This window comes from Acanthopagrus latus, chromosome 12 (assembly GCF_904848185.1).
Source record: "Acanthopagrus latus isolate v.2019 chromosome 12, fAcaLat1.1, whole genome shotgun sequence".
In the NCBI taxonomy this organism is placed as follows: Eukaryota; Metazoa; Chordata; class Actinopteri; order Spariformes; family Sparidae; genus Acanthopagrus; species Acanthopagrus latus.
This window is the reverse complement of record NC_051050.1, coordinates 26,051,527-26,067,654: the sequence shown is the minus strand read 5'-3', so window position 1 is coordinate 26,067,654 and position 16,128 is coordinate 26,051,527. Positions and strand designations below refer to the sequence as shown.

The 16,128-nt window shown below is 43.1% G+C and overlaps 1 pseudogene; it reads right to left on the bottom strand.

The window, feature by feature from the left end:
- Window positions 1-309: 309 nt before the first annotated feature.
- LOC119030262 lies at window positions 310-15,533 on the bottom strand (annotated as a pseudogene).
- Between the last annotated feature and the right edge of the window lie 595 nt (window positions 15,534-16,128).

Genomic DNA, 16,128 nt, shown 5'->3' with positions numbered 1-16,128 from the left:
TGATTATTTCCTACAAATGTTTTATATTATATCTACTCAGTTTCTTTAGTGCTTTCTACAGACCAATCTTTACACTCTTTTCACACAGTGTGTTTATACTATGTGTGTACTTCTTGTATTAAGGTGCAGCTCTACTCTGCTTCATTCCACAAAGAAATGTTGGACTCTTTTCTAAACTGCTACTTTGAACTAACAGTGAACTTTCTGGTTACAAACATGGAAGCTACTGTAAAAACTACAAAGTATTCAACATATAACTGTTTATATAAAAGCAGGACACGAGGAGCGATAATAAGTGGGACACATGAGAGCGATTAACTCGACTTTTTAATCATATTAACAAATACGGCAAATCAGCATGAAGATGGAAACAAACATATTTTGACATGTTCTCAAGGGGAAATTGTTCACATTCAGCATCAGCTCATCATTTCTCCTGTGTATATTGATCCTCTGAGGATTCTTCAAGTAGCTCATTTAAGGTTAAAGTTCTGCAATTATGCATGAAACACTAGAACTTGAGGCAAGGCTACTTGCCTGTATATGTCATCAAATGTCTCTTCAGAGCAGACTGATCAGAGCATCTTTGTCCAAGCAAAATTATGGTTCCTCACCTGTGTGAGTTTTCATGTGAGCTGTTAAGGCATCGGTTTGCTTAAAAGTCTTCCCACATGATTTGCAAGTAAACATCTTTTCACCTGATCAGACAAACTTTCTCCAGGTCTTACCTGTTTCTCACCTTTGTGGATTCTCATGTGCCTAATCAAATTAGATGAATTACGCAATTTTTTCCCACATGTTTCACACGAATATGGCCTCTGACCTGTGTGGATTCTCATGTGATATTCTAGAGCACTCTGTTGCTTGAAAGTCTTCCCACAGGTTTTACATGAATACGGCCTCTCACCTGTGTGGATTCTCATGTGAACGGTTAAGTATGAACGAATCCTGAAATCTTTCCCACATGTGTTGCAAGAAAAGGGCTTCACACCTGTGTGAGTACTCATGTGAGTTTTTAAGTGTCCACGTGCACTGAAAGCCTTCCCACATGTTTTGCAAGTAAATTTCTTCTCACCTGTGTGAGTTCTCATGTGACCTGTTAATGAAGCACGAATCCTGAAAGCCTTCCCACATATTTCACAGGTAAAGGGCTTCTCACCTGTGTGAGTTCTCATGTGACCTGTTAAGGTACTCAGATGTGTGAAAGCTTTCCCACAAATTTCACAGGTAAATGGCTTCTCACCTGTGTGAGTTCTCATGTGGACTGTTAAGTGTGTACGCTGGCTGAAAGCTTTTCCACACGTGTTGCAAGTAAACGGCTTCTCACCTGTGTGGATTCTAATGTGATTATTCAATTCACCGTGAGACCTGAAAGTCTTTCCACAAGTTTGGCAAGAATACTTCTTCCCATCTGTGTGGATTCTTAGGTGTGAAATCAGTTGGCACTTAAACTTATAAGTCTTTCCACATGTGTCACAGTTGTAAGACTTTTCACCTGGGTGAGTGTTATGTTGAATGTCTGATGAGGTAGAGTTTTTTGCATTATCACTGTGACTTTTGCTTCCGTGATGTCCATTCTGGTCTCGGCTCTCAGCTCCATGAGAGTTGTTAGAGAGGAGCTGGTGGTCACTTGTTGGTTCTGCTTCACTGTGGTCACTTTCCTCATAAGCTGGAGTCAACATGACGGTTTCCGTCTCCACCTTCAGTACAAGCTGCTCTCCCTCCCGACTGGTGCAGAGTTCCTCCTGTTCCTCTTTAATCTCTGGAGGCTCTGGGTCCTCTTGGTCCAGACTGGAGTTCCTCTCCTGGTTACAGAGCTGCTGGTCAGCCAGAACCTCCTCCTCCTTACAGACATGTTGCTGTGGGAGCTCTGGAGGGACACACAACAAAAGACAGACTATATTTAATCAACCAATCAACCTTTATTTATCCTCCAGAGATCATTGAGAGGCAACCCTCATTTACAAGGGCATGGAGGCCCACAGAACAAAGGCTGAATAACAACAAGTAGAAATACTCAGAAAGTTTCAATAGCTTCCAGGTCATGTGACCCACTGATTCCAAACCAATGCCAAATTGTATTAATACACTGGGTGATCAATAAAAGTGTCATTTGTTTTGTTTAACCCATGTTTTCTTAAATTTTGGCTTTTAAAACCCTCTGTGAGAAATGTTTTAAACAAGTTCAGAAATGTTTAGACCGATCAGAGAATGTTTTGTTGCAGGTCTTGCAAAGGAACAGCTTCTCACCTGTGTGGATTCTCCTGTGATCTTTCAAATTCTTCAAACTTCGGAAAGTTTTCCCACATTTTTTGCAAGAATGCAGCTTCACACCTGTGTGAGTTTTCATGTGTTGATTCAAATCACCATGAGATTTGAAACCTTTCCCACATGTTTGGCAAGAATGTGGCCTCTCATCTGTGTGGACTCTCATGTGAGCTGTTAAGTTACTGTTCAGTGTGAAAGCTTTCCCACAAATGTCACAGGTAAAAGGCTTCTCACCTGTGTGGCTTCTTAGGTGTGAATTCAGTTGGGACTTAAACTTAAAAGTCTTTCCACATGTGTCACATTTGAAAGTCTTTTCACCTGGGTGAGTGTTATGTTGAATGTCTGATGAGTTTTTTCCATAATCACTGTGACTTGTGATTCCATGATGTCTTTTCTTTTCCTTCGGCTCTCCATCTCCAGCTGATCCCGAGTCTCCATGTTTTCCTCCTTTCTGGTCTCGGCTCTCAGCTCCATGAGAGTTGTTAGAGAGGAGCTGGTGGTCACTTGTTGGTTCTGCTTCACTGTGGTCACTTTCCTCATAAGCTGGAGTCAACATGACGGTTTCCGTCTCCACCTTCAGTACAAGCTGCTCTCCCTCCCGACTGGTGCAGAGTTCCTCCTGTTCCTCTTTAATCTCTGGAGGCTCTGGGTCCTCTTGGTCCAGACTGGAGTTCCTCTCCTGGTTACAGAGCTGCTGGTCAGCCAGAACCTCCTCCTCCTTACAGACATGTTGCTGTGGGAGCTCTGGAGGGACACACAACAAAAGACAGACAATATTTAATCAGCCAATCAGACTTTATTTATCCTCCAGAGATCATTGAGAGGCAACCCTCATTTACAAGGGCATGGAGGCCCACAGAACAAAGGCTGAATAACAACAAGTAGAAATACTCAGGAAGTTTCAACAGCTTCCAGGTCATGTGACCCACTGACTCCAAACCGATGCCGAATTGTATTAATACACTGGGTGATTAGGACACACTTTGTTATATGGACTTTAATGCTCCTCATATTATTAGTTGTTGTTAATGTAAAATGTACATTTTTTCCAAGAGCTTCCATCTCGTCTGACCCACTGACTCAAAATCACTGCCGAAATATCTTCCTAACAGGTTGAATGAGACTCACCTCTTTCTGTTGCGTTTTAGTGCTCCTCACGTGTTTCAGAACGTTTTGTGTGTAAAATGATCATTTTCTAAGCGGAGTTTCGCCGCGGTCTTCTATAGAACGGAGCCCAGCCGTGCAGCGGACACTCAGAACCTCCGGAGTCCCGGAGTGGAATGAACCAAAACGAGGGAAACACTCGTATGTTCGCTCCATGTAGTGAAACGTGGCCGCTCCAGGGCTCTGAACATTAGTCTTATTAAAATAAGAAACTTTTACTCACCTATCCTGTGTAACTTTACTTGGGGTTTCCAGCAGATATCCAGCATGACGCGCTGCCGATCGATCTCTTCCTCGTACTGGACGATAGTTGTTTTAAAAACTCTGAATATTTCTTCAGCAGCAGCAGTTAGTCGCTCGTTGACAAACTCTCTCAAACTCTCAACTGAACTCATTCTTCTTTAATTACTCGTTCAATAATGAGCTGCGCTGTGACTCAGTACCGTCTTCACTTCATTCATCACACACAGCCAGCTAATGCTGCTAGCTGCTACTGTTTACTTCCGCTGGGTGTCACGCTCTAAAGCTCCGACAGCGGAAGTGCGGAGGCTTTTCATTCCGCTTCAGACTGAAGACATTTAATTCAGAACTTGTTTAAAACATATCTGATTATATCATATACAGTTTTATACTTGAAGAAAATAATTGGGTCAACAAATGTTCTCCAGTTGCTAAGCAGACTCAAAAACACTAATTATTTTTTCCATTCCTTGTCATTTAAATTGAATTAACTATATTTAAGTCAGTTTTTACACTCTTCACACAGTGTGTTTACACTATGTGTGTGCTCCTTGTATTAAGGTGCAGATCTACTCCACAAAGAAATGTGGAGTAGATCTTAATTCCACAAAGAAATGTTGGACTCTTTTCTAAACTGCTACTTTGAACTAACAGTGAACTTTCTGGTTACAAACATGGAAGCTACTGTAAAAACTACAAAGTATTCAACATATAACTGTTTATATAAAAGCAGGACATGAGGAGCGATAATAAGTGGGACACATGAGAGCGATTAACTCGACTTTTTAATCATATTAACAAATACGGCAAATCAGCATGAAGATGGAAACAAACATATTTTGACATGTTCTCAAGGGGAAATTGTTCACATTCAGCATCAGCCCATCATTTCTCCTGTGTATATTGATTCTCTGAGGATTCTTCAAGTAGCTCATTTAAAGTTAAAGTTCTGCAACAGAACCACCTCCAGCACATTTTGCAAATACAAGGCTACTCGCCTGTACATGTCATCAAATGTCCCATCAGAGCAGATCAGACAAACTTTCCCCAGGCAAAATTATGGTTTCTCACGTGTGTGAGTTCTCATGTGACCTGTTAAGTTACTGGTTCGATTAAAAGCTTTCCCACATGTTTGGCAAGCATAAGGTTTCTCACCTGTGTGGATTCTCATGTGTGTTTTTAAGTCACCACAAGACCTGAACGTCTTCCCACATGTGTTGCAAGAATATGGTTTCTCACCTGTGTGGATTCTCACATGATAAGTTAATTCAGCACGATGCCTGAAAGCCTTCCCACATATTTCACAGGTAAACGGTTTCTCACCTGTGTGGATTGTCATGTGTGTTTTTAAGTAACCGCAAGACCTGAAAGTCTTCCCACATGTTTGGCAAGTAAATGGCTTCTCACCTGTGTGGACTCTCATGTGGACTGTTAAGTGTGTACGATGGCTGAAAGTCTTCCCACATGCTTTGCAAGTAAACGGTTTCTCACCTGTGTGAATTCTCATGTGACCTGTTAAGGCACCACCTTGCTTGAAAGTCTTCCCACATGTTTGGCAAACATACGGTCTCTCACCTGTGTGGACTCTCATGTGATCTTTCAAACTCTTCGAAAATCGGAAATCTTTGCCACAGGTTTCACAAGTAAAAGGTTTCTCACCTGTGTGGATTCTCACATGAGCTGTTAGGTTACTGTTGAGCGTGAAAGTCTTCCCACATGTTTCGCAAGTAAACGGCCTCTCACCTGTGTGGATTCTCATGTGTGAATTCAATAGGGACTTAAACTTAAATGTCTTTCCACATGTGTCACAGCTGAAAGTCTTTTCACCTGGGTGAGTGTTATGTTGAATGTCTGATGAGGCAGAGTTTTTATTTTTTCTGTGATGTCTTTTCTTTTCCTTCTGCTCTCCATCTCCAGCTGATCCCGAGTCTCCATGTTTTCCTCCTTTCTGGTCTCGGCTCTCAGCTCCATGAGAGTTGTTAGAGAGGAGCTGGTGGTCACTTGTTGGTTCTGCTTCACTGTGGTCACTTTCCTCATAAGCTGGAGTCAACATGACGGTTTCCGTCTCCACCTTCAGTACAAGCTGCTCTCCCTCCCGACTGGTGCAGAGTTCCTCCTGTTCCTCTTTAATCTCTGGAGGCTCTGGGTCCTCTTGGTCCAGACTGGAGTTCCTCTCCTGGTTACAGAGCTGCTGGTCAGCCAGAACCTCCTCCTCCTTACAGACATGTTGCTGTGGGAGCTCTGGAGGGACACACAACAAAAGACAGACAATATTTAATCAGCCAATCAGACTTTATTTATCCTCCAGAGATCATTGAGAGGCAACCCTCATTTACAAGGGCATGGAGGCCCACAGAACAAAGGCCGAATAACAACAAGTAGAAATACTCAAAGTTTCAATAGCTTCCAGGCAGGGTTTAAAATTGGCACACGCCACTCACCAAATGTGTGTAAAGTACATTTTGGCAAGTAAAATATATAGTTCACACGTCCTTGGCAGGTTGGTGAAATATGCCAACTTTGTTATGTAACTTTCAACATAAATGCCAAACAGTAAAACAGACACAATTTACAGCTACAGCAGATCTACTGATTGCATTTCAAATTTCAAATTTGTCCCTCGCTGTCTACCGTCATTCAACATTTGGAAATGTATCAAGTTGTCTTGACGACAGCGGCGAAGAAGAAGTAAAGGAAGAAGAAGACATTAAACCCAACAGTAATCTAATGGCTAAAGATGTACGACACATTGCGGGTGTTTTTATAAACGGAGAGAGATGGCATGGGGAGAGCTGTGGAGGAATACAGCCAAAAAGAAAATTTAACAAAAAGTGGCAGGTTCAATGATATGGGGGTGAGGACAGAGTGGTTGGTGTACAACGGCAGTGCTAACATCATGAAGTGCAACATCTGTCAATGGTACTCAGCCAGCCATTCGTGCTCGTTTGTTGTCGGCACAATGCAACTACAATCTGTTATAGACCACGAGAGATCAAAAGCTCACATAAGTGCAACACAGATTTCCACGGCAGCGGCATGATCCATCGCAACCACGGCAACGGTGCAGGCACTCACGGCGATGACCGACCCCAGCGCCCCGAAGGTGAAGAACCTCTTTCGCAATGTTCATGCTTTGGCTAAATGATCATGACCGCTATCAGACATCGTGTGGATGTGTCAGTAAGTACAAATTTACTCATGTCCTCTTTAGATGATTCATGATAACATCTGCCCGTTTTTTCTTCGTTACTGCTTTTCTTGGGAGTTTTTCCTCAGATGATGTGAGTATCTAAAGGTGTCAAACATACGGCCCGCCAGATGGTCTAATACGGCTCGTGGGATGAATTACAGTACTTTGACCAACCTGGTCTAAGTGCAGAGGATGTTGTTATGATGCCATGTAAAGCAATTTGAGACCAACTGTTTGTAAAAATGTGCTATAGCTAAGCTCTTAGCAGTAGATCTGCACAAGATATCATAGTCTATGTTCCTTTTTTCAGTTTCAGTGGATGTGATTGCAACTGATCATCATGCCCTTGTTATCTTTATTTCTCAGATTGGATGACCAAAAGGGTATTCAAGTGGAATCCTGTAGAGGCGAGGGTGTTTCTTCATTACATTGCACAAATGGAAAGAGAAAAGTTACGGGATAGGCTCAAAGCAGCCAGCCACATTGGTATGATGACAGATGGATCGACCGACAGCTCTGTTAAAGAGGAAGAGATGGTGTACTTCAGAACATGTGTGGCAGGCACAGTGGAGACAGCATTCGCAGGCATAACCGCAGTAGAGAAGGCTGATGCAGAGAACATCACCACGTAGACTTCTCTTTACTGACCACTGCTGTCAAGGTGGTTGCCATCTCCACAGATGGTGCAGCAGTGATGGCAGGAGTCAGGAGTGGTGTTGGCTCACGCCTCAGGGAAAAGACACCCTACATTGCTGGAGTCCACTGTATGGCACACAGACTTGAGCTCAATTTCAAAGATGCAATCAAGAGCATCAGCCTTCTCCAACAAGGTGAGGAACTGCTGTCAGGGCTGTACACATTCCATCATGTGAGTCCTCTTAATCGTGCTAACCTGCTCAAGAGCTACAAAGATTGAGGAATGAACCCTCTCATGCCACCAAGGTTTGGATGGCTGGCCCACCTCTCCAGAGCAGTTGATCATTTGCTGCAAGGATATAAAGCCATTGTTCAACATCTAGACCAGGTTAGACCCTCATTTGTAAAAGTATTCTGATAAAATCACACATACTTAATTGTTATTTTGATGCTACCTGTTGGCTTTTATGTTTAAAGCTGATCTCATTGCTATTGTCATTGAAATGTAATTTAAAATGCCATTTTAGCCTGACTAAAAATCTCAAATATTAACGTTGATATAAAGTTGTGTTTAAACATCAGTGTGAATGGTTTTGTGATTTGCCATTGCAATCCTGTCTTATTCTAGTTGAGATCCAGTGACGCTGGGGCCATGTCTGTGCAGCAGTGTAAGGCCAAGAAGTTTGCTCAGATGGTAAAAGACTTTGGGATTCTGCGGTTTTGTGGATTCTTATGCGACCTCGACTCTCATCTGAGTAGCCTGTCACAGTCACTCCAGAGATCCAACATCACCATTGACGAGGCACACAGTTAAATGCTTTACAGATCAGAAAAGTGATTGTTAAGGTTACTGATGTATGATTAATTTCATTAGAGAGGGTCCGAAGATGAGGGCAACTGTGGTTTCTGGGCTGTCTTCCTCAAAGGTGTCGGTGTGTAGTTTGTTTATAAAAGAATTCTGCGGCGGCAAGCCTGGGTGGAATGATAGAACAGTCTTTATTGAAACAGACTTCAGTTAGCCGAGCGTCCGAGCAGAGTGTGGCCACACATCTGATTTCTCCAATCTAGGGCAAAGTAATGCCAAACGTTTTGCCCTCTGCCCTATCAGAACTCCTACGCCTTCGATCTTAGGAATTCTACCAAATGCCACCCCCCTTTCTCTGGTATGGGGGCCTTTTTTAAAGTCTACTCTCCATAACCGCCTACTTCTCCCAATTGGTCACTTTGGTGGATTCAAGGTACATCTATCCAATGGGAAAGAAGAGAGGGATGGGTCTGCCTCACATCCTCTATGAAATAACTCCTGTATGTGTTACTTAACTTTGCTGATGTCAGCTAAAGTGGACAGGATGGTCTCTCTATACTTAGATGACAATGTATACGCTGAGTCAGCTCTAAACCTCTGGTGTGGGCTCCTTCCTGTAGCTCATCTCTGATGCCCACCTCAGGGCTGATCAGGGCTGCTGGTCCTGGGGACCCTCATACTGTCACATTCCTGCAGTTGTCTAAGAGGAGCATCTGGTCTCGTCTCATACTGACTTCCTCCTATTCACTATTGTCTTAGAACCCAGGATGTGTAAGAAACACACAGATACTACACAACTACAGGTGACATGTTCAAGGGAGTCACCCTGATTACTGGGAAAGCCAAAGACCAGGTCATCTCATCTAAAGACTGAAGGCTGATTGACAGGCTTGTTGACAGTACTAGAGGCAGGTTCATGGATATAAGCACAGGAGTACTGCAGGCTACAAAGTTGGCCTGCTTCAAACATCGGCCACAGTCAGTAGAGGAGCAAACAGGTTAGTTCAAATTAAGATCAAGCTCAGTGTAGCACAATCTGAGATCAAGCTGTAGCTGCCTAATTTATGTTTAAACATCCAGTGTACAGGACATCAATAAATATGGTGTCAAACTAAGAAAAGCTTGGGATGACAAACAGAATATTCTGCCTGTTTAATAACTCCGTTAAGTAATTAATTAATTAATTAAGATCTATGTAATCATGAAGAAACAGGATGACAAACCAAATATGATGCATATTTGAATGCACTTTTTATTTCCTCAGATTTTGGTGAAGCTGAAATCGATGCACTTGTGCAGCACTTCTCCTCAGTCCTCTCCAACCCAGAAAAAAACAGGAGACCAGTGGACCATGTTGAAGGCCAGGATTTTCATGGAGCACCAATCGTTTGAAAAGCTCACGTGGGCAGGTGCTGGCCGTGTGCATGGAAACACCTGTCCAGACATAATGAACTTGATGGACCTTATTCAAGTGATACCAGAGAGGGAATTCAATGTAATGAAAGGAGTAAAGTCAGACTAAATGCAAACACTCTGTCAGACCTGCTACTTGTGCAACTGACATCACCAGACATCCCAAGTTATGACCCTGAAATGTGGCACTCCGACTGACTCATGGATCGTCATCGGTCTGAGATGGAAATTGTGTCTGAGGATGACGTGCAACTGGGGAATGCATCTCATATGGCTGTTTTTGTTGTTTAGTTCATATGTTTGGTGCTTGTCTATGTTGTGTATAGTTTAACATTTAAGCATTTTAACATTTAAAGTTAGGGTCTGTAATGTTGTTCAGAAACACATTTTGTTAAACTGGGTGAAATGGTCCTGCTGTCCTGAGAGTTAGTCAATATATTTTGTATTCAGAAAAAGGAAGGAAAATAATCAGACCTCTGTGGCAGCTGCAGGACTGAGAAAAAGCTGACCAATCTGTGCTTTTCAGCCGAATAGCACGGATTGGTCAGATGCGCTGATTGGTCAGATGCTCTGATTGGTCAGGTGCCTCCATGTCTCGTCCTCTGTCCCTCCCTCCTCCGCGCGTGCACACGTTAAGTTTCGCTGATGCCGGAAATATTCAGCACACTCCTCCAGAAATAGGGAGTTGCAGGAGAAGATGTTCATTTGGTTACAATGGCAGAGAAAATGCAGCCAGCCTTCTTGTAACAGCTCACCAGCTAAAAAGGCGAGGAAGAGACATCCTGAGGCAGAAATGGCTGCAGCGAAAAAGTCTCTGGATAAAGAACGAAGACAGACCCGAGTCAACATGGGTGCAGCATGTGAGTGGTGGAGACAGCTGGGGCATATGAAGGACCTGGACAGTGATGCAGAGGTTTCTCTCTTTCTGTTGGACAGGTAATGATTTGTTTTGTTTCAGGGGGATTTGTTATTTTCATGAAACATGTAAGGATTGCCAACTTGGCTACGTTTGTAGCTCATATTAGCCTAATGCTAACGTTAGCTTCTTTGTGTGTTGTGATTGGCTAATGAGTTTCCACTGGTTACGGTCCGCTGCCTTGCGGCTCCGACCCGGTTTTGCTCCGCCTCCCGGCAGTCTCCACCGGCTGCGGTTTGAGTCCGCCACGGTGCAGTACGGTAGACAGCTGGACTCAGAAGGCCGAGGAGTTCCCGCGATAATCACATAATCACTCGCGACTGCAGTCACAGGTCTGTGTTAGTAAAAACAACAACAGGAAGTGTTCCTGACCGAAGGATCAGCAGAAGAGCTTGTGTTTGTTTCTTTTGAGATTTGTGTGCTGGTGTCAACACGGAGTGTTTTATTTTGAAAAGTAACCGGATGTTGTGCGTCGTGCTCCGGCATCTCCTCCCTGCTGAGTCACACTGCCAGATGCGCGTTCACGTGTGTGGGCGTGGCTTTGGACGGAGCACTGACGGGATGGGGGTGGGGCAATTTCAAATGTTGCTAGCTCTCCAGGATTGTAGACGCGAGCTTTAAATGGTGCACCCACCAATGGTGTGAGGTTGGCTAGTGCACATGTGTTGTTTACACATGCTAATTTATGTATGAGATATAGAAAATTAAAGTTCAAGAAAATACACAATCACACAAAAACAATGCTGATTTCTCAGAATCTGCAGGACACACACACAGACGAAGCTGTGTCAGGAAGCGTCTTAAGTTCCCTACTACAAAACAATCAGTGGGTAATTAACAATTACGTGTATGCTGCTCAGTGTTTCCTACAGGGAATCTGTTACTTAAGGTCGTGACTGTGAACAGTTCAGTGGCCAGTCAAAACATATTTTGGCCGATAAAATTAACTGATCTTATACCCTGCTTCCAGGTCACGTGATCGACTGACTCCAAACCAATGCCGAATTGTATTAATACACTGGGTGATTAGGAAAAGCGTCACTTGTTTTCTTTACTCCATGTTTTAATTAATTTTGGCTTTTAAAACCCTCTGTAAGAAATGTTTATGTTTAGATCGATCAGAGTATGTTTTCTCGCAGGTCTTGCAAAGGAACAGCTTCTCACCAGTGTGGATTCTCACAAGACGACTCGGAGAATGTTTTCCCACGTTTTACAAGAATATGGCCGCTCACCTGTGTGAGTTCTCATGTGAAGGGTTAAGGAACTATGCTGCCTGAAATCTTTCCCACGTTTTGCAAGAATGCAGCTTCTCGCCTGTGTGGGTTTTGAGGTGAGCATTCAATTGGGACTTAAACTTAAAAGCCTTTCCACATGTGTCACATCTGAAAGACTTTTTACCTGGGTGAGTTTGGGCTGTGTGACGTCTTTTCTTTTCCTTCGGCTCTCCATCTCCAGCTGATCCTGAGTCTCCATGTTTTCCTCCTTTCTGGTCTCGGCTCTCAGCTCCATGAGAGTTGTTAGAGAGGAGCTGGTGGTCACTTGTTGGTTCTGCTTCACTGTGGTCACTTTCCTCATAAGCTGGAGTCAACATGACGGTTTCCGTCTCCACCTTCAGTACAAGCTGCTCTCCCTCCTGACTGGTGCAGAGTTCCTCCTGTTCCTCTTTAATCTCTGGAGGCTCTGGGTCCTCTTGGTCCAGACTGGAGTTCCTCTCCTGGTTACAGAGCTGCTGGTCAGCCAGAACCTCCTCCTCCTTACAGACATGTTGCTGTGGGAGCTCTGGAGGGACACACAACAAAAGACAGAAGATCTCAAGGTCATGGTAAATACATAAATAGACATGTGAACAGAGTAGGACCAGTTTAAACTGACCAGCCACCACATTAAAACCACTGACAGTTAGGTGAACAGCATTAATCATCTTGTTACATTGCATTGTTCTGTTGAGAAGATTTATACCAGGATATTAAAAAATGTGGGAGTATATGTAACTTGAACTCCTCTGTTTTGTACGGAGCCCTGGAGTGAAAATGAACACAAACAACAAATAAACGTTTTTTTTCCTCAGATGACAAAGTTCATAATGAAGAAACACATGTGCCAAACTTCACCTAAAAAGTATCCTGCTGAAGACTGTTTTTGTGTTTGCCCGCACTTTGCGTAACATACAGAGAGAGTAGAGACATGTTGTGTTTACTACAGGTATATTCTCCACTTCGGCAGAAAGATCATCACACATACAGTGCGTGTTCTGTTTTTTGAAGGAATTTTTCACGTCTTTTGTTCTGCTTCCATAGAGGTCTCATACCAGAACGGCACCGAGGAGAGCCGCGTGCACTCAGACACTACGGAGGCCCGGAGGGGAATGAACCAAAACCAGGTAAAAGAAACGTTCCCTCTCGTTTCCACTCCAGGGCTCTGAACATTAGTCTTATTAAAATAAGAAACTTTTACTCACCTATCCTGTGTAACTTTACTTGGGGTTTCCAGCAGAGATCCAGCATGACGCGCTGCCGATCGATCTCTTCCTCGTACTGGACGATAGTTGTTTTAAAAACTCTGAATATTTCTTCAGCAGCAGCAGTTAGTCGCTCGTTGACAAACTCTCTCAAACTCTCAACTGAACTCATTCTTCTTTAATTACTCGTTCAATAATGAGCTGCGCTGTGACTCAGTACCGTCTTCACTTCATTCATTACACACAGCCAGCTAATGCTGCTAGCTGCTACTGTTTACTTCCGCTGGGTGTCACGCTCTAAAGCTCCGACAGCGGAAGTGCAGAGGCTTTTCATTCCGCTTCAGACTGAAGACATTTAATTCAGAACTTGTTTAAAACATATCTGACTACAGTTTTAAACTTGAAGAAAATTATTGGGGCAACAAATGTTCTCCAGTTGCTAAGCAGACTCAAGGAGACGTTTAATTATTTTTTCCATTTCTTAGATGTTATTTAAATAAATTTAATTAACTATATTTAACACCATTTTTACACTCTTTTCACACAGTGTATTTACACTATGTGTGTGTGCTCCTTGTATTAAGGTGCAGATCTACTCTGCTTAATTCCACAAAGAAATGTGGGACTCATTTTTAAACTCCTACTTTGAACTAACTGAACTTCTTGGTTACAAACATGGAAGCTACTGTAAAAACTACACGTATTTAACATATAACTGTTTATATAAAAGCAGGACACGAGGAGCGATAATAAGTGGGACACATGAGAGTGATTAACTCGACTTTTTAATCATCATATTAATAAATATGGCAAATCAGCATGAAGATAGACACAAACATATTTTGACATGTTCTCAAAGGGAAATTGTTCACATTCAGCATCAGCTCATCATTTCTCCTGTGTATATTAATCCTCTGAGGATTCTTCAAGTAGCTCATTTAAAGTTAAAGTTAAAGTTCTGCAATTATGCATGAAACACTAGAACTGAACCACCACCAACATATTTTGTAAATTCAAGGCTACTCTCCTGTACGTGTCATCCAGTGTCTCGTCAGAGCAGATCAGACAAACTTTCCCCAGACAACATTATGGTTTCTCACCTGTGTGAGTTCTCATGTGCCGTATTACGTTACAATGATGCCTGAAAGCTTTCCCACATGTTTGGCAAGTAAACGGTTTCTCACCTGTGTGGATTCTCATGTGTATATTCAATTCAACACGAGACTTGAAATCTTTCCCACATGTTTCGCAAGAATACGGCCTCTCATCTGTGTGACTTCTCATGTGACGTGTTAAGTTAGAATGATGCCCGAAAGCTTTCCCACATGTTTGGCAAGTAAACGGTTTCTCACCTGTGTGGATTCTCATGTGTATATTCAATTCAGCATGAGACTTGAAGTCTTTCCCACATGTTTGGCAAGAATATGGCCTCTCATCTGTGTGAGTTCTCATGTGAACTATTAAGTTACTGGTTATATTAAAAGTCTTCCCACATGTTTGGCAAGAATATGGCCTCTCATCTGTGTGAGTTCTCATGTGAACTATTAAGTTATTGGTTTTATTAAAAGTCTTCCCACATGTTTTGCAAGAATACGGCTTCTCACCTGTGTGGATTCTCATGTGAGCTGTTAAGGTACTTTCATGCGTGAAAGCTTTCCCACATGTTTTGCAAGTAAATGGCTTCTCACCTGTGTGAGTTCTCATGTGCCTTTTCAAACCACCTGAATCCCGGAATGTTTTCCCACATGTTTGGCAAGAGCACGGTTTCTCACCTGTGTGGACTTTCATGTGAACTGTTAAGTTACCTTTTACCATGAAAGTCTTCCCACATGTTTGGCAAGAATAGGGTTTCTCATCTGTGTGAGTTCTCATGTGACATGTCAATTGAACACGAAGCCTGAAAGCCTCCCCACAAATTCCACAGTTGAAAGGCTTCTCACCTGTGTGGATTCTTGTATGTTTTCTTAACCCACCGCTAGACCTGAAAGACTTCCCACATGGTTGGCAAGTAAACGGTTTCTCACCAGTGTGGATTTTCATGTGTTCCGCTATGTGTGCATGTAGTCTGAAAGCTTTCCCACATGTTTTGCAAGTAAACGGCTTCTCACCTGTGTGAGTTCTCATGTGTAATGTTAAGGAACTGTTTAGCCTGAAAGTCTTTCCACATGTATTGCAAGAATAGGGCTTCTCACCTGTGTGGATTCTCAGGTGGCCTACCAAGCGTGTACGTCTGCTGAAAGCTTTCCCACACGTGTTGCAAGAAAAGGGCTTCTCACCTGTGTGGACTCTCATGTGGATTGTTAACTGACTAAGAGCCCTGAAATCTTTACCACATGTGTTACAAGTCAACTTCCTCTCACCTGTGTGGATTCTCAGGTGAGCATTCAACAAGGACTTAAACTTAAATGTCTTTCCACATGTGTCACAGCCGAAAGGCTTTTCACCTGGGTGAGTGTTATGTTGAATGTCTGATGAGGTAGAGTTTTTATTTTTTCTGTGATGTCTTTTCTTTTCCTTCGGCTCTCCATCTCCAGCTGATCCCGAGTCTCCATGTTCTTTCTGGTCTCGGCTCTCAGCTCCATGAGAGTTGTTAGAGAGGAGCTGGTGGTCACTTGTTGGTTCTGCTTCACTGTGGTCACTTTCCTCATAAGCTGGAGTCAACATGACGGTTTCCGTCTCCACCTTCAGTACAAGCTGCTCTCCCTCCCGACTGGTGCAGAGTTCCTCCTGTTCCTCTTTAATCTCTGGAGGCTCTGGGTCCTCTTGGTCCAGACTGGAGTTCCTCTCCTGGTTACAGAGCTGCTGGTCAGCCAGAACCTCCTCCTCCTTACAGACATGTTGCTGTGGGAGCTCTGGAGGGACAAACAACAAAAGACAGACAATATTTAATCAGCCAATCAGACTTTATTTATCCTCCAGAGATCATTGAGAGGCAACCCTCATTTATAAGGGCATGGAGGCCCACAGAACAAAGGCCGAATAACAACAAGTAGAAATACTCAGAAAGTTTCAATAGCTTCCAGGTCATGTGACCCACT